Source organism: Gouania willdenowi, chromosome 20 (assembly GCF_900634775.1).
Source record: "Gouania willdenowi chromosome 20, fGouWil2.1, whole genome shotgun sequence".
Lineage (NCBI taxonomy): Eukaryota > Metazoa > Chordata > Actinopteri > Blenniiformes > Gobiesocidae > Gouania > Gouania willdenowi.
Window position 1 is genome coordinate 27,367,101 of NC_041063.1, and position 19,860 is coordinate 27,386,960.

General features: G+C 36.5%; 1 long non-coding RNA gene across 1 annotated transcript; it reads right to left on the reverse strand.

Annotated features, from left to right (window-relative positions):
• Positions 1-11,535: 11,535 nt before the first annotated feature.
• On the reverse strand, positions 11,536-15,991 carry LOC114453994 (uncharacterized). Its single transcript, XR_003672502.1, has 4 exons — positions 15,924-15,991; positions 15,810-15,830; positions 15,220-15,321; positions 11,536-11,645 (listed from the first exon to the last, which is right to left on the reverse strand). It is a non-coding gene; the product is annotated as an uncharacterized LOC114453994 (long non-coding RNA).
• Between the last annotated feature and the right edge of the window lie 3,869 nt (positions 15,992-19,860).

The following is a 19,860-nucleotide window of genomic DNA, read 5'->3' on the forward strand; positions in this document are numbered from 1 at the left end:
AACAGTGTCAGTCCAAACGAGTCCATGTTCTACACCTGCTTTATCTAACAAAGGTCTGATGGAGCCATGGACACAGTCCCAGGTTAGACTGATTTTACATCAATGATATCACCCTAACCCCTAACCCTACACGTCTAAACAAAACTACTTTATGTTCCTGGACTAAAAAAATCACAGCTCCAATGGTTTTTGTTCACAGATTAATAATGAAGAAAAATAAATCATCTCTATCATCTTCAAAAGTCACTTTTCAAACAGTTTCAATGAAACTTTGATCTTTTAAGATGAAGATCTGAAGATGATCTGAGCCTCATGATGTGCTCCTCACTTTGAAACTTTACATTTCTTTCAAATTGTAGAAGATGTTTCCAGACTCACCTTTCTGTGTGACCATGAGCAGTGTGTGAGTAGCTGTGGTCTCCTCAGCTCTGCTCAGCTCACAGCTGTACGTTCCCTCCTGATCTGAAGACAAGTCATGTAGATGGAGAACGTCTGACACCTTCTCAGCCTCAACATGCTTCTTCCACTGAGCTGAGACGTGTTGTCCATCAGTCCTGTTCCACCTCATGATGACGTGTGTGTGTTTGAACCTCCACAGCAGGTTGAAGTCCATGAAGGAGGTGCTAGTGTAGGAGCAGGAGATCTGAGCCCTGCTGGTGTTGGTTACAACTGAAACACACACACACACACACACACACACACACACACACACACACACACACACACACACACACACACACACACACACACACACACACACACACACACACACACACTTTCTCGGTGCTTAAATCACACGATTGCAGTAATTTTTCATGTTAAATAATTAAAAAAACTTAAAATCCTTCAATTTTCCTCAAATGATGACATAATATTTCACTTCATTAAATATAAATTAGTCACAGATCCTGTTGGGACTGATATCTGTCACTTATTGATTGGATATGATCAGTTTCTTACATATTTAGTATTTTATGTATACGTAGAAGTGTAAACTAGAGCACAATAATGTTGAAATGACTGGTTTTCCAACATAAAGTCTGTGGCCCACTAGAGGTCAAACTGCTCCGTATTTGGCCCCTGAACTAAAGTGAGTGTGACAGCCCTGTCCTAACACTTGATGGTGTTGTGTTCCTCACTGGGGTTCCTCCACATGGTCGTGGTCGTCCACTTGTTGAGGCGAGTGCTGACGGTGCAGCTGAGGAGCAGATCTCCATCCATGTCAGAGAGCTTCAGAGAGCTGGAGATGTTGTAGAGCTTCTCCTCAGTCTGCTGGACTGTGCTGCTGGACTGACGGCTGGAGGACCAGGTGAGCTCAGGTTTAGGGTAGACTCCCTCTGAGCTGCAGGTGGCGCTGTTTCCTGCTCTGACCATGTCCACTCTTTGGACTGGAGCTACAAAACAACACATGCACAGAGAGGAGAGTCACACAGAGCTGCTGGAGACCACACTGCTGCTCCTCTCACTATTGATTATTGGATCACTTTCTTACCGTCCACCTGCAGGACCACATAAGACGTCTGAGCTCCATAATCATCATTACTGATGTAACATCTGTACGTTCCTTCATCCTGAACCTTCACATTCTTCAGCATCAGTGATGTCTTCCTCCCAGTGACTTGATCCTCAACCAGTGACGTCCGACCATTAAAACGAGGGTCCTGATCCTCAAACTGGTCTTTGTTCTCATAATAAGAGTGGACATTGACGTGTCCTGTCCGTGTTATATAATGCCAGTGGAGAACATCTGTTTCATATCTGAAGCTACATGATAAGATGCAGATGCTGTTGTAAACACAGGAGACGTTGATCTCTGTAAAACCTGATAGAAAGAAAAAGTCAGAGTTAGAAACTTCTGAGATCTGTTTGATCTTCTCTGTTCTTCAGCCAATCACCTGTAATTACCCTCAGTCACCACTAGGTGGCAGCAGAGCTGCATCTCTGATCACAGGTTGGTTTCACTGTTAAATTATTATTTATTATTATTCATATTAAACTTCAGTTGTTACTAATTGTTAGAAGCTCCTGAACCAAGAACTTCCAACATGTCCACAGCACATCTCAGTCCTCTGCTGTAGTTTGATAGTCCAACAATAATTAAAGAGTAGAGGACAGACGTGATGGAAGCAGTGGAGAATGAAAAGTGATGAAGTTATATCAGTAGCTGAATATCTTTAGTTTGTTTCTCTGCTTCTTACAGTCACTGAGGATTATTTACAGTCAACAAAGGACCAACATCTGCTCCACACACTGGAAACCAGTAACTCACCCTTTACTGCACAGATGTTCAGGACAATGAGCAGCAGATCTTTGATCCAGAACTTCATCATCTGAGCTTTAAGTCCTGGATAAGAACCAGCAGCATGTGGGAGGGGCTTATCTCAGGAGTGATGAAGAGTGATGATGTAACACATCAACTCTAGCTTAAAAAAAAAAAAAACAACAAAAAAAGGAAAAAAAAAAAAGAGGCTGAGCTCTAAAAAAAAAAAAAAAAAGACAAAAGTTATCAGTCTTAATTTTGACTATAATTAAACAGAATATTGCTTTATTGATCCCAGACATGATCATTATTTGCTGCAGCAACACAATAAAAAACAATAATTCTGTAAATACCAAAATATAAAAACTGTAGGACAGACATGAATTATAAGATCTGAATCAAAAAACAACAAATATGCTGTTGAAGGACTTATATTGGGGGGTCTTTAGAAGAACCAGAGGAAGAGGAGACCCACAGAGAAACCTATGGAAACTAAACATCTTCATCATCTTATGAAGATGACCATGGTGTGTTTATGGTTCAGTGTTTTAAAGAAGCTACAGTTGATCAACTCTATAAATATCTCAGTATCTCACTCACCTCATCCTGATGAAGAATCAAAGTCACTTTAGAATCCATGATGGTTCCCAGGAACATCTCAGTCTTCACTGGACATGGAGTTACCTTCAAACGTCTGAGTAAAACTTAAACTGTTCTATGATTATATTCACACGGACTGATTTGTTTGCTTGGTATTGTGAGTTGGAACAAAACCAACTCTTAGAGCAGGACAAACTGGCTTTGGAATGTTTGTATAAAATCATTCTGTGTGACTCAGCGTTTTACAGAGTAAATCAATCAAATACAGAGAAACTGATCTTTATCCTGAATGTGAACGAGCAGCAGATCTGATAGATGATGATCTTCACAGTTTGTTTCTGTAAAACTTAGACTAAGGTTCATTTTTGGTCAAACTTTATTTGAAGTTTTATACATAATGCTGACGTTACGCTGTCATTAGCATTAATAAGGTGTCATAAAGGCTGTCATTAGGTGTCATTCGCTAAATTGTGACACCTTTGGAGCTATGTTGGCATTTTTTGAGTTAGGGTAACAAAGGGTTAGGGTAACAAACACCACTTAATGACATCCTTCATGACACCCTATTAATGCTAATGACAGGTGTTCATGTCATAATGACAGCGTAATGTCAGCCTTTATGTATAAAACTTCAAGTAAAGTTTGACGTCATTTTTAACATTTTTCATCCAATGTTACAGAAAGTTCTTCATCACATGTTTGTTCTTTAGAGGGAACTTTGTAAACTCTGAGTAGAAAGAAGGAGTTTGATTCCTTATGGAATCAGAAATGTGTAAAAAATAAAAATTGTGAATTGCAAACTAAAAAAAAATAACAGTAAAAAAAAAAGCTTCATCTGAAAATGTAAAAAAATAAAACATATTACTAATAATATGAACATTTGTGTAATTATGTAAATATTCTATTGGTTTATTGTTTCCACTTCATGTATTGTTGCTTGAGATTCTTCACACAAATGTCTCGTGTGGATAAAATTTAATTGAATTAGTTTTTTCACGTCTAATCTAATTTATGGAACCAGTTTAAACATTTAACTGGATGATCTTGGAAAACAAAAACATGGTTTCAATACATCAGAACTGTATTTAGAACATCAGTGAAGGGATGAACTTAGACATGGAACAAACATCATCAACACATTCAACAGTGATGAAACCCACTGTCATATGCAGCAAAGCATGCTGGGAAACAAAGCCATGGAGAGAGTTTAAAAACATACATTTAATGCTGCATTAAACATTTATCATCAATAATATTAGTTTAGATCATTGGAATAAAAATCAACAAACCTGTCAGATTCTACAGATAATTACTCAGGTGAAGAACTCCTCCCTTTTCTTTTGTACGTTACTGTCCATGGAAACTATTGTAGTTGCTCAACAACATCCAGTCACATGTGATCATTCTATGATTAGAAACTCTCTCTGATTGGTTAGTGGAACATCTGCAACACACTGTGGTATCATCACTGCATTACTTCACATTTAAACTAAACAAACCTTTATCCTTTAAAGATCAACTAAATGTGTTTAAAACTCATTTACAACAAGAATGAAAAGAATGTGTTTGTTTCAGTGCATTTATGATGCTGGGAAACAAAGCCATGGAGAGAGTTTAAAAACATACATTTAATGCTGCATTAAACATTTATCATCATCAATATTAGTTTAGATCATTAGAATAAAAATCAACAAACCACACCTGCACTAAACAGAAAGTCACTGCAGGAAATATTCTTATGACATATTGGATCAGATTCATATTAAATCAGATTCATCAACCTGTCAGATTTGACAGATAATTACTCAGGTTAAAAACTCCTCCCTTTATTTCTTTTGTACGTTATTGGAAATGATTGTAGTTGCTCTACAACACCCAGTAACATGTGACCATTCTATTGTTATTAGAAACAGGTTAAGGTTATCTAGTGATGTTGTCCCTGTTGCTCTGTACTTTGCTCTCTGATTGGTTAGTGCAGGGGTCCCCAATCCTGATCCTCAGTGGCCACTATCCAACATGTTCTAGATCAGGGGTGTCCAATTCCGGTCCTCGAGAGCCACTATCCAGCATGTTTTAGATGTTTCCTTCTTCCACCACACCTGATTCAAATGATTAGGATCGTTATTAGGCTTCTGCAGAGCTTGATGATGACTTCATCATTTGAATCAGGTGTGTTGGAAGAGGGAATCATCTAAAATATGTTGGATAGTGGCCCTTGAGGACCAGGATTGGGGACCCCTGGGTTAGTGGAACATCTGCAACACGCTGTGGTATCATCACTGCATTACTTCACATTTAAACTAAACAAACCTTTATCCTTTAAAGATCAACTAAATGTGTTTAAAACTCATTTACAACAAGAATGAAAAGAACGTCTTTGTTTCAGTGCATTTATGAACACATTCATTAAAACACTGATGATATTTAAATAATCAATATTTCAATGGTCTCATTTAAACTGGTTAAAGAACATCTAGTGTTCAGTGGTTTACAGCTCACTGGTGAGAATCACTGTCACCATAATAACTGTTATGAACTAGTCTGATTATGTTTGTGCTGTAGTTTTTGGCACTGTTACAGTTTTCTGTTTCAAAGTGTCCTGAGTTTCTCACGGCAGAATGTCAGAAATGTTAGTACATAGTTTTGAGTCTTAGCGATATGACCGTACCACATCTAAATGTATGACTTTGTTCTTTTCTTTCTCTTGCACACTAATGCACAAATTTTCTTTAGTTTTCAGTTAAAAACCTACAAAACTACATCACATGGTTTTTAGTTTTCATTTCATTTTTTGTCAGATTCTGCATTTTCTTTGGTTTCAGATTTCATTAGAAGGAAATCAATGTTGATGTTTGGTAGAAATGAAAAATCACTGAATCTTCTTCAGGAAACATTAATGATACAGATAGAAAATCAGGACAAATCAGTGAGAAGATAAATAATAAATCATATTTAGTAATGACACAAACAGATCAGCAATAACCTCTGGTCAGGTGATAATGATTAAAAATACTTCTTTGATCATTGGATAATCTGAGTTATTGAAACACACTTCATCATATCGCGATATGCTTGCATATTGCTCAATGTTTCCATTCTGCCTTAGGGTTGTACCTCATGGACACTCCTGGTCCTCAACTGGTTTATCTGCTCTGGTTTTAGTGACTCTTGGTAACATGCCAATGTTCTGCTACGTGTTTCCTTTTTTTATATCTGGCTGTTGAACAATGACTTCCTGTTTTGAAATTGTGGGTTTTGATGTGCGAGTTGGTTTATATTGTTATAGTACGAATGAGCGTGAACTCCGTCCACCAGCCGTAACCAGTGGATAATGATCTCACTGGAAGCCTTGAAGCTACGGTAAAATGCAGCTCGTAGCAATAACACAGGAAACCTCCACATCTCTGGTAACAAAAGAAGAGAAACATCAGAGCCAAAATATTATATTGTATTAAACTATATAATAATGGAGATGAATATTGATATTATGATTTTATCTGTTATTAATCATTAATAGCCTTTGTAAAAAAATAAAAATAAAAACCTCTTTATTTCAATATATTTTATAAATCTATAGGGAGCCATTCCAAAAGAGTCAAAGAGCCACATGTGGCTCCTGAGCCACAGGTTGCAGTAAACCCCTGAGCTAACCAATCTGTTGTGTTCCTGTGTGAATACAAAACTCTACTTTTTAAATCTGGTGTTAAAGCTTAAGTTTAACATTTAATTTACAAACACAACGTGTTATGAGCTTAACGTTAAACAGAAAGTCAGTGGACACTGAGTTGAAGTATAGACATAATTCATATGTTAAATAATAACGTGTTTGCTTAGAGTAAAGGCTGATGACATCATCTGTGATGATGTTAGACAAACTGGCAGCGCTGGGAGTGGGACTCACTGTAATTTGTCAGGTGGGCCAACACTGGCTGCTGCTGTAGTTGACGAGCTTGACTCCGGTGTCATGTACTGAGTGCGCATCATACTGAGATTGTATATGCTCATATATGCACATGCACACTACCAGAAAATATATTTTAGCTAAAAAAAAAATGTTAATTAATTTTTGTATTTAAAGTGAACGGTGTTAAGGTGTTTGAGCTTAAAGGAGTTATTTATGTTTGCACATGAACGACACTTATATCAGGTCTGATCATCATCGTCCTCTCTGAAGATACACTTTATTCTCTGAACACAAAACTACTGCGGTGTTAAACACTATACAGTACGAGAGCGCCCTCAAGGGGAGAACATGTGCTATAACACTCAACTTTTACAATACAGTCAGAGAGTAAGAGCGCAGATATATACATTATTAATAAACGGACATGTTTTATTTGTTTATTCAATTACGTTAGGGTTATAATCTCAGTACGAAGGTAAACTCAGACCGTGACACGGTGCATTGTTCAGCTTTTAAGTAAACTCCATGTGGTCTTTTATCCTCTCGCTATCAGGAGTCAACTGAAATCTCCTTAAATATGAACCATTCTGTCAATAAAATACAACAACAATCAATAATTCATCCAAACATTCTGTATAATAGTCATAACAATAATAATGTAAGTGATAAAGTCAGGTGATCACACAGATAGAATGATTCTCTCTCATACATTAATAGATTTCCTTTAGTTTGTTCAGAAGTTCATTATTAATCAGGATGACTTCTGTGAACCAATATAATGTTATATTTATATATTTTATTCCTGCTGACATAAATGTGTGGATCAGATCCAGATTTGAGCCGTTTTCAGACGTTAACTCTAATGTAGCTCTTTGGTAGAGGAATGTGTGAGTTGATGAACTGGTGATGATCACATGTTGTGTTTCCTGCTCTGAAACTATCTCAACATGTCGTTTGAATGTTTAGTCAAAGACTTTTCTCAGCGTCAGTGAACAGATGAAGAGTTGGACTGGACTAGCATAGAATAAAGAATAAAACAAAGAGAAACAACGTCCAACAGAGGACGAGAGCATCAACTACTAACATTATATATCTATGTTCACCCAATAAATGATGCAGTGAAACACACAGTCTGTTTAATGATTAATAGATAATAGAAAATATCACATCATAAGTCACATTATTATAACAGTCTGCACTCATTTTACTGAAAATATGAGAAAAAAACAACTATAAATAAATAAGTGCAGTTTGTATAAATTCTAACTAAATAATTAAAAAAGAATAATAAAAAACTAAGAGTATGAGTATAAACTTATTTTATGAGTAAATTAATTTAACTTTTATCAATAGTTTGTGAAACTGAACTTCTGTCAGAGGAGGGAAGAGAGACGTCACAATAAAATAAAAAATGTTTTTAGTTTCTTTTTGTCTGTGAGACGCTGAAAATGAGTCTAGGACCTAATTCTGGACCTGGACCCACACGTTGAGAACCTCTGTTGTAGTACAAACACAGTATAGTAGGTCAGTGAGCAGCTTTCCTCTGTAAAGTTTAAAAACTCATGGAGTCCATGGAGGTGTAGGGATGTTGTTGGGTCTGGATTTCACAGGCTGAAGCAGATCGACCAATGAGAGGAGAGGATAGTGACACGTGTGACTCATGTGTTGTTAACTCTTTAAAGGATTTAAATAAGATTACTCTAAAATGTACTTTTTATTACTGTTAAAACAGATTTATTGCATCTTAAATAAATTCTAAAATATAGGGCAAATCCAGGGATTATTTCACCAAAGGAGAATTAAAACATCCAGGATAACAGGATAATTCCTGGATTAGCCTAAATTTATTATATGATATAAATGTTTACTGTGAAACTGTAATAAAATAAATGTTCAATATTGTGCAACAAACATTTGTCAAAGTTTTTACATGTGGTTCAAGTTGATTAAGATAGCTAGAGAGTTAGCGTAAACTTAGCCGTGAGCTAATTAAACATGTACAGTATTAAACTAGAAGTGTGACGATATCTCAATAGATTATCAATATGCTCGCGCTAAGTATCGATTTTTTTAAATTTTTTATTTTTTTTTAAAAACTTTTTCTGATTTTTCACTAAAATGTACAGGTACGTCTTCACAGAAAAATTGTCACTGTTTGTTGAAGGAACCAATATATTGTTTACTATAATATTTCACTATAATGATGTCACTGGTAAGAAAAACCCTATTTATTGTTTTCATAAATCACTATTGGAGATACTTATTTACATGGTATGTTGACACTTATTTACAGAAATGTTGCACTAAAATAGTTTCACTGTTCATAGGACACTTTATATTAATTGTCTTTCAGAAATATTCAATAAAAATTGTATTTTTTCACTTAATCTTTTTTTTTTCTTGTTATGTCAGATTATCATAGATGGATTTCTGACCAATATATCAATAATCACAGTATCGTCATATCGTGAAATAATTGTTATGGTGAGCTTTGTATAACGTATGGTATCTTAAGGTACCCAGAGGTTCCCACCCCTATACTCATTCAGTGCCAGCTGTTTTTGAGAATTTTGACTGATTTTTAAAAACCCACAGAATATTTTGTACTATGATAATCTGAATTCTGAAAGATTAAAGTCTAATTAGATCAGAAAAATTATTTTGTTTCCAGCTTGTTTGTTCTTCTGTAATCATCAGTTGAATAGAGGAAAGTTTCACACAAATCACCAGTTTGTGACAAAAAGCTAAGAAAACATCTTTTTCTTAAAAAAACTATTAGTGACTTTGAAGCATTTTTTTTTTTTTTTACTTTAGTGACACCTCAACATTGTTTCCTTCTATAAAACTACAAAAACACTGAGACCAGGCTTTTGATGGCAACATTATTATTACGTTACTGTCTATGTCAGATTTGAATGATTTTACTGTATTTTGGCGTCCCTCCAAGTCTCTCCCCCGTCATTCTCACAGAAAATACAGAGTTCGTTTTTATGAGCTTCTTCCTGCTTCACACAGTCACCTGTAACCATATGGGAGGAGCTTAGAGTCCCAAAATAACAACTTGGGTTTAAAAAAAAAAAAAAAAAAAAAAAAGAAGCAAAACAAATTAATACAAAAAAGTCTAAAATTGTCCTAAACAGTCAGAATTCTGAGATTCTCAGCTTTTTGGCTCATATTTTTAGTGTCTCTAATCAGATTACAGTGTGTGTGTGTGTGTGTGTGTGTGTGTGTGTGTGTGTGTGTGTGTGTGTGTGTGTGTGTGTGTGTGTGTGTGTGTGTCCACTAGAGGGCAGTAAACAACCAAGACAAATTCCTTGTACTGTCCTTAAAACTGTACTTGGACATTAAACATTTCTGATTCTGATTCATATCAACATTCAAATGTTGAGAAACCATCACCAGCTTTTCAACCAATCAGAGCTCAGCATCTAAACTTTCTGTAGTGGTGCTTTTGTTGTTGGTTTACGTGTGCTGTGTAGAGTGGATGCTATTGTAACCAAAAATAAATAAAGTGAAATATCAAAAGCGATGATGTCTGGTCAGATATGTCACTCCATTTATTACAGCATGAGCAGATGTAATGTCCACAAACCAGGATGATGTAGTTACTGCAGGGTTTAAAAAACACGGTAAAGTCCATACGATGGTCACATTCCACACGTTAAAAACCATTTGTTCTCCAGCACCACACACCTGAAGCTCATCAGTGACTCTTTATGGATAATTAGGCAGAGGCACTGCTAGAGCGCCCTCTGCTGTTAAAATGGCTCCACCACTTTGTATCAGTGGAAGAGTTGACTGAGCTCTGTGTGGAGTTTATATGTTCTAAACCTAAACCAACAACAACACTGTTGTTACAGTAAAGTAAGGAATGAAAGAATCCAGACAGGAAGCTGCTGATACTGTTAATGTGTAAAGGCTGTGGCTATTCATACGGAAACGTATAAATAGACCAGAATATTCATTGGTCAGTTTAGGTGACGTGATAGGTGCACCACGTGACTGACTGGGGGTTTCCACTAGATACGTCTCCGCTCCGTTATGACACCGATCCGTCCGGTGTAGAGCCAAAATCTGTGACCCGAAAAAATCTGTGACTGCAGGTGGCGACAGTTCCAGCCCCTGCAGCTTCTCAGCGGACATTTACTCCCCCTTAAACACGTTTGTAATTGTTCTACAGTCTGCATTTACTTCAACCACCGGAGCGTCATGTTTAAGGGGGAGTAAATACCTCCTTAATAGCTACAAAGAGGTTTAACACTCTTCTTCTCTACCGCAGAGGTCACATTTTGTCGGGTCACAGATTTTTGCACAACACCTGTATATTTTCAGTCAAATTGATGGTATTTAGGACACATTAAAATGATTTAATACCGCAATTAATAGTGAAATCCATGCGCACACCCATCGGTGCATCGCCTCTACTCTACAGTGATGAAGTATTGGTTCTATGTTGATGAATAAAGAACATTATTTAATTCTACTTCATTAACCCCCGCTATGGAGGACCAAACCTGCCAAAAGTATTAATAAATACATGTATAAATGAAAATTGTAATAATTTAGCACAAACTGTACGGCTAATGACTAGCTAGCATGTTAGCATTAACCCCGCGCACATGGACAAAAAATAGTAGGGGGTGAACAAGCCATGCTTTAGCATTAAAGTTGTGATTAAATATTGCAGTACACTCATATTCATTCAGATAAAAGCTCATTTAGAGAAATAAAAACACTTACTGTACTTACATGTCTGCCGTGATGTATTGTCGTCTCTGAGTCTCAGTCCAACTGAAACATTCAGTGCAGGTGTCGGTGACGTCACCAGACAAGTTTACCCTCCAGTGTGGGCGTGTCCGAAAGTTTTAGGTCTGGTAAACGCTGAAAAAATGAGTTTGTTTAATCATTTTTATGAGAAGTTCAGTAAAATTAATTTTACAAAGTAAAATGATAAGTTAGGTAAATATTATATCTGCAACTTTCACAAACGCAAAAATAAATTGAAATTTATTATTTATTTTTAAAATAAAGTCATACCAACTACATCGATGAAAGACTTTTTACAGTGTAGCCCCCCTGACTATGGGTACAACCGATGACGTTTCCTGACCTTTCCTGTACTTTTAGTCATGTGGTGCACCTATCACGTGACCTAAACCGGCCAATGAGGGGCGCTGCGTATGCATAAAGTGGTAGTTTATGGATACGTTCAACGTTTCCATAGTAACGGCCTGAATTAAATGATCTGTGCTCTTTGAAGTGAACAGAGAGTCTTCAAAACTCAGTGGCATTTATGTGTTTTATTGTGACACTTTATTTCATATAAAACATGACTCAAAAGATGCTAAAAAGATTAGCTTAGCAGTAGCATAAATTCTGCTTCACTCTGAATCGTTGCTATGGTGATGATTTTGGAACATGTTTGTTGACTCTTTCTTCTATTTTAAATAGAACTCAGTAAGTCTTTCATGTTAAGATGAAAGAACACACAAAGCAGTTCAAAGCCTGAGAAGAAACATTTACATTGTTAAATCCTCAAACTTCATCTACTAAAATGCCTAAGAACGCTCACAGACAAGGTCGGCGCCGTTTTGAGAGAAAAAAGAAAGATGATCCAGTGATGGCTCCCACTGAAGACTTTGACTGGACAAAGCTTTTTTCCCTCCTTGATTCACAACCTTCACCAAGTCCTGATGGATCTTCTAAACACCAGGAACCAGTTAAAGAATCAGTAGCAGACAACAAGGCTCACAACCCAGAGTCTGTTACAGAGAGTCTGTGCTTGGATAATGAGGACAAAAACATTTCCACGGTGGAAAATGAGACAGTCATCTCACTACAAGATCTGGAGCTGATGAACAAAGAGCTCACACAGCTTGGTCCTTCACTGGACGTAGAAACAGAGGATCTGAAGGACACACAGACCGAACAGGACCAGGAAATACATTGTTTGAGTCCTGAAAAGGAGAACACTTCACTCCTTGGCTCTCAGCCGATGGAAATGTCCATCCTCCAATGTTCTCAGGTCCAAAATGACACTTCTGTGCTGGACCAACTGAAGGAGGAAAATGACAACCTCAAACTGTCTATGAACCTGTCCCAACAAGCATTAGAGGCCCAACTGACCCAGTGGGACAAAGACAAGGCCAGATTATTGGACACACAGAAGGAGAAGGAGACCATCTTTGAGCAGCAACGAGAGATGATTGACCACCTCAAACAGACACTGGAGAAATCATCAGAAGACTTTAAGGTGCTGAAGGAGCAGTGGGCCACAGAAAAAGATGCTCAACAACAGCAAACCATTCTGATGATTCACCTCAATGAAGAGGAAGTCTCCCGCCTCAGCGTTTTATGGGAAACAGCTGAGCGTACGGTCTCCATCCAAGTCCTGGAACTGGAAAATAAAGCTCATCTGGAGGCTGAACATGTAAAAATGATCTCCACCTTGAAGGCCTGTCTCACTACTGAACAGGAAAAGCTTGAAGAAACAAGAGAGGAATGCAAGCAACTGAATGACGTCCAAAAACAGGACAAGGAGCTGATCCACCTTCTTCAGACCAGGCTGAAGAAGAAGGAAGGAGAACTTCTAGAACAACACGTTCAGGCCATGAAAGAGCAGGAGAACCTTCATTTTCAAATCATGCTGCTGAGGGAGAAGAAGGCCTCTGCTAAAGTAGAAGCTGAACTGTTGAAAAGAAATCTCAGCATGAACATCAGTGAACCTGAGAAAGATCCTCCAAAGAAGAAATCTGTGTTTAAGAGGTTCATCAACTTTCTGACAAAGCGATGGCAGAGGAGGTAAAAGATCTGATCATGGACATCATCAGCTGATACAGACTTGGAGCAAAATCTGGACTGGAAGTGTAGTTTAATGCTGACTAGTCAAATAAATGGAAAGCTTTAAATGTTGGGGATGCTTGTCTTACTCTGTGACTTCCTGAAGTCACAAGTCAGAAAAGATAAAGTCTTGAAAACTTTCTTTAAAATTCACAAAAACTATTGTTACTCATTCCACAATCAATAAAAAAAGAAATAAAAACTTTCCCAAAATGATGTGTTTCTACTAAATTTCTCTTTGTCTGATTAAGTAAAAGGAAGAAATGAGAGACACAACCTTTTACAGCCTTCATGCTGACTAATCAATTCTCATGTTATTTTATTGGGATTATTATTCATATTATTATTATTGGTACAACTACTGCATTAATGTTATTGCTATTCTTATAATTACCATTATATTCTCATATTTTATATTAAATCTAATTTTTTTTAAATTTCCTATGTTCAATTTTTCTAGGATAACTTTGAAGAAAAAGGTAAAAAAAAATTGAGTTTGATTAACTCCATCATAATTAATTAAATAAAGTCAAATATATATGTATATATTTAGAAATTGATATGGATGAATTCATGCACTCAATCTTATTGATTTGTTTTTAAAGACTAAATGACTTAATAAATTAGTAAGAAATACCTCATAAAAATTGTTAGATTTAAGAAAGAGACGTATTTGTGTCCAACATTTTTATTTGACAAAAGTATTTTGTTACAACTTCACAGTTTCTATAAAATAAAAGTTGAACAGATCAGAATAATCTTTGACCTGATCTTAAAAGTGCTGAATACAACATCTGAGTAATGTCTTTAGCAAATGTAAACAAAGTGCAGAACAAATAAAAAAGTCTTTGATTTTAGGAAGCATATAAGAATATTTCAACAATTTTAATTCTGACCTGCAGCTGCAACAATTGTCATCAGAGTTTTCAGAGCAGCAGATAAAAGCTGTTAACAAGCTGTGAGGAGATTATTTTTAGAATATTTAATGGATTTTTCTTTGAGAATATTATTACCAGGCAGTATTTTACAAGTATTGTATTTTTTTTTTACTTTATTTTCATATTGTGTATAATGTTAAATACATTGTTGGTTTCCTAAAGTTTTGAATAAACAAGCAAATGTATGTTTTGCATTTATTTCCATACTGTACCAAAAATGAATTGAGGTACGTATGGAACCGTGATATTTGTGTATCGTTACACCCCTAATAACTGGACATCAAGGCATGTGTCTGAGTTCAGATGATTTGTCTTCCAGCTCCCTCTCATCTACAGCTGCAACAAATTATTATTTTCATAATCCATTAATCGCTCAATAAATTATTCCACATTTTTAATTTCAGCCTCTTTATTGGTCTCATAGTAAATGTAGAGACAGGTCACCCTAAGGTAGATTCATTAGCTACACGTGTCCATATATCAGCAGTTACAGCATGATTGATATTTGTGTTCATTGCATTCTTCACTTTATTTTAAGTCTTTTCATATTTTCTCTCCATGAGCTTTGTTAAATGTTAAATATGAAATATAAAATGTGTGGTTGAGGACAGAATGTGACCTGGATTAAAGGTGAAGATGATTGTAGTGAAGCTTCATCTTCAACCATGGACACAGACCTCATGTCAGTGATCATCATGTAGAAGATGTTCTCAGTTACAGCTTCTCTGTGGTTACATCATGTGTTTATCATCATGAAGTCTGTCATTGTTTGATGTTTTCTGATCAAATGAAAAATATAGTATAACATTAGTATGTATTATAGCACTATTTATAACTCCTCAATAATAACTGCTTTTATTTACAGTATTACATTAAGGGATGTTAGTAGCCCAAAGAGCAAAACACACACATACACTAACACATCAAGTACAAGTACCTTAAAAAAAATCTAACTAATTTAAGTAGATGTGATAAATGACTTTAACCTCAGTCTAAATGTAATTAATCCAGTCTCACTACATTACAGACCAGACTTTATCATTAAACTATTACCACCATTGTGTACAAGTCTATATATAAAACATTTAAACCCTGCTTAAGCTGATCAAACTAAAATAAATAAATATCTCATACACAAAATATTCCCTATAGAGCAGCGTGTAGACCCCGATGCTCTGCAGGGAAAACAACATTAATAATCATAAAAAATACTTTATTACAAAATGTATTAAAATAATTAAAATATGAACTACAAACTTTAAAATACCTGGTCCGTCAGGAATCAGGTCTGAAATGAATAAAGACATTAAATGTAATGCGCTACACACGACATCACAACAGACCATTTACACATAAAAACAACATTTCCTTCCAGCTTTACCTGCACATCCATGTAGAATGAGGGGTACACCTGCCTCACCCCACCAGCCCCAAACCAGTAGAACCCTGTGTTCCTCCTGCAGCTCACTATCACATAAAGTATCTGATTAGGAACACCTGTACTAGCAGCCAAGCCACGCCCCCTTCACCTGCCAACATACTGTGTATATATATATATAACATAAACAAAGCCCTTTGATTCCCAAAAACTTAATCTAATAATTTGTTCTTTGTATTTAAATTCCTTCCATAAATAAAGAAGTCATAATATCTGACCAAAAATCATACTCTTAGTTTGACCAAAATCAGTTTTTCCATCAGTGGTGAGACAGAACCATCAGAGAACATCTACAGTAAATGTTTCTGGTGTTAAAATGTAATCTGGTAAAAACTTTAAAAACTGATGTTTACACTTCAGCAACAGTTGAAAATCAAACAATTTATGAACAAAAACAACAAAACTAAACACAATTATTTTAATTTTACTGTTTTTTTTAAAGGCATCTTCACACACTTTGAAAATATGTAAATTAATTGTTTTGTTGTGAAACAGATTTAGTATTTATAAAAAGTAACACTTCGTTTTCAAACCTTACAAAATAAACCAGGGCTTTTCAACCTTGGGGTCGTGACCCCATATGGGGCCGCCTCAAATGTGTAGTAAATTATTTAAAGAAAAAAAGTTCTGATTAAAATTATATTTTTGTAATTAAAAATAAAAACAGTATCAATATGAAATAAATATTAGTAGTTAATTAAATAATGATGCAGGTAAAAATGTAATTTAAAAAAAATAATTTGTCCATAGTACTCATAACACTATCATAAACATGATCGAAAAGTAATTAAAGATGAAAGATTAAAGAGTGTAGTGTAGAAGACCCAACGGTAGATATAGAGAAAAACATAACAATATACATGACCAAAAACACACACATATATATACACATATTTGTAATGGTACCGAGAGGGTTTTAGAAATACTAAATTGATTAAATTGGTCAAACCAATAAAACATTAAAACTCAATGTAGTGAGAGCAACTGGCCCAATAAAAAGACAGTGGATGCACGTTAACCATTTAATATTTGAAAACCTAAAAGGCTAGCACAACACTATTAAAACAAACATAGGACACCAATCTAAAATATTGTCCAGAGAGGGCGGTATAGACCAGTCCGGGCGCCGGGCGTAAATACCGCAGCTCATCCACTTTCAGGGACCTCTCAGGACAAGGCAGGGGTTCCCCTGCCTCTACTGTAGATTCGCGTCGGGGTACGGTCTCCGTCTCGCTCCGCTTGCACTTCCGGGCCGCTCTGGTGGACTACCGCAGCCCCTGGGTCTCGATCCTCCCCGTCACAGAATGACACAGCAAGCACACAGCGCCACGTCCCCCCGAACCCACAGCCGACACGCCCCTAGGGCGTCTGTATAACAGGCAAGGCAGGGTCTCCCCTGCCTCTACTGTAGATTCGCGTCGGTAGCTCGCGGGGTCTGCTGTGTGCTCCAGGGCTTCCAATCAGGTGTACGTCCACGTCCTCCCTCAGCAAGGCACGTCTGTTGTCCGCGTCTCCCGTTGTCTTCCGTGCCCTCCTCTTTATTGTCTGGTCTGATGCGTCGCAGGTGTGTTTGATTGCAGGGGGGCATTGATTAGCCAAAAGTGACAGTTGTTGGGGTTGCTAGGGGCAACGGGCTAAAAGGGGCGGTGTCCAAAATATGCAACCAAAAAGCCACAATAAAAGCACACAACATGCAATCAAAAGCCACACCACAATAAACCCAAACAAAAATAAAATCCCCTACTTGTGTCCCATCACATATACATACACACATATATACACATATATACATACACACATTTATATACATATATACATACTGTTAAGAATTCTTCAAGTTGTAGACTAATGTGCACTGATGCTTTTATTTTGAAATGTGCGCTCTTATTTTGAAAGGTGTCTATGTTGTGTTTCCCCTTTTCCCACTACGTTGGACTGTGGAAATGTTTGCAGTGGTGCAGCAGTCACTGATGATGTAAGTTATGTTCATAGTGATGGGAAATGAATATATACATGTTACTTACTTCTTCTGATAGTGTTGTTTAGTTCCTGGTGTGTATTTTGCATTCTTTAAAATGTGAGTTCTCACTCTTCAGCAGGATTGTGATTTAGCATTGTTTATTTATTTATTTATTTATTTATTTATTCAGTTCATTTCCGACATGCTTGCATTCACAGAAATTCATTTGACATTCAGAGCAAAATCACATCATTGTTTTGTCTTTTTTTTGTCCTTTTTCATGCTGGAAAGGGCGATGGAAAAAAGCATTATGCTTATCTAGATCCGTCCCCTGATTTGAACACAGATAATTTTACATCCAACCTCGTTTCTTCCCTTTTTTTTTTTTTTTTGTCCTTTTTTTTGTGATGTGTTCTCGTCTGCAGTCATTGTTCCTGTTGTTACTCCTCCTCACTGTCCTTTTTCTCCGTATCTCCTCGAGCTTACTTTTCCAGTCGTTGTTTACGTTCCTCCAACTCTCCAAACGTAAAGTTCTTCTTCTTTCGGAGAACCTTCATATCCTCTGAAAGTCGCCTCAGCTTACGATCCATCAGAAAGGCACATGCACATACACATACCCACGTTATTAGCAGGCCAAAGATCATGACCCCTAGCAGATAGATGTCCTCCACATCTTCTACTGTCAGCAGGGAGAGACAGAGCATCAGGCTTCTCCCTCGTGCATCCATGACATATCCACCTGGGTATGTGTCCTTTGGACACGGTATTTCGTGCTGAAGCAATTGCCTCGTTGAGAAGATTTTGTCAATGGCGCTCAATGACCAGTTGATGAGTTCCATGTCGTTGCTGTAGAGTTCAATGGAGAGTTGACTTGAGATCTGTATGTGTGTAAAAATGTCCTCCTCGTTTTGTCCTTAAATTGTTTCAGATTATCTGACTGTTGTGTCTCTTTGTCAAGGCTGTTCCAGAGGTTCATGGCTCTATACACAGTACTATGTTTGCCAACGTTTGATATGATCCTGTTTGGTCTAAACACATTATTATGTCTGAATTCATAGGGATTTTGATTGTATGTGAAACGTTTTTGTATTTGATGTGGTAGTATTTTTGATGAAGCCCTAAATGCGTGTATTTGTGTGTTGTAGTGTATTATTTCTTGCAGTTTTAGGTATTTTGACTTCTCAAATAAATCGTTTGTGTGTGTGTTGTGTGGTACTTTATGTAAAATTCTTATAGCTTTTTTTTGTATTTTAAATAGTGGTTCAAGATACGTTTTGTAGTTATTACCCCATATTTCGGAGCAGTAATTTAGGTGCGATGCTATGAGTGAAGAATAGATTGTTTTAAGTGATTTGGTATGTAGGATTTGTTAAAGCTTCCATAGGATGTAACTGCTTTTAGCAACTTTGTTTTTGACTATTTGTATATGTTTTTTCCAGGTCAGCTTGTCGTCCATCCACACTCCAAGTACCCTATATTCTTTTACTTGTTCTATTATTTCCATGTTTAGTTTCAGTCTTATATCTCCTGTTTTTTTTCTCTTTCCAAAGTTAATGAATTTTGTTTTACTGACGTTTAGGGCTAGTTTATTTACATCTAACCAAGTTTGAATTTTTAATACTTCCTCATTTGTTGACTCTATTAGAGTTTTAATGTCTTTACCTGAGCATAGGATGGTTGTGTCATCTGCAAACAACGTTAGTTTGAGGCAATTTGTGACTTTGAAAATGTCGTTTATGTATAGAATGAACAGTTTTGGCCCTAAAATTGAACCCTGTGGAACACCACATTGTATGGTTTGGCATTTTGATGTGTGTTCTTCAAAGTCAACATATTGTCTCCTATTTGTCATATAGCTTTTAATCCATTTTAAGGCGTTGTACTTTATTCCGTAATTTTGAAGTTTTTGTTCTAGAATAT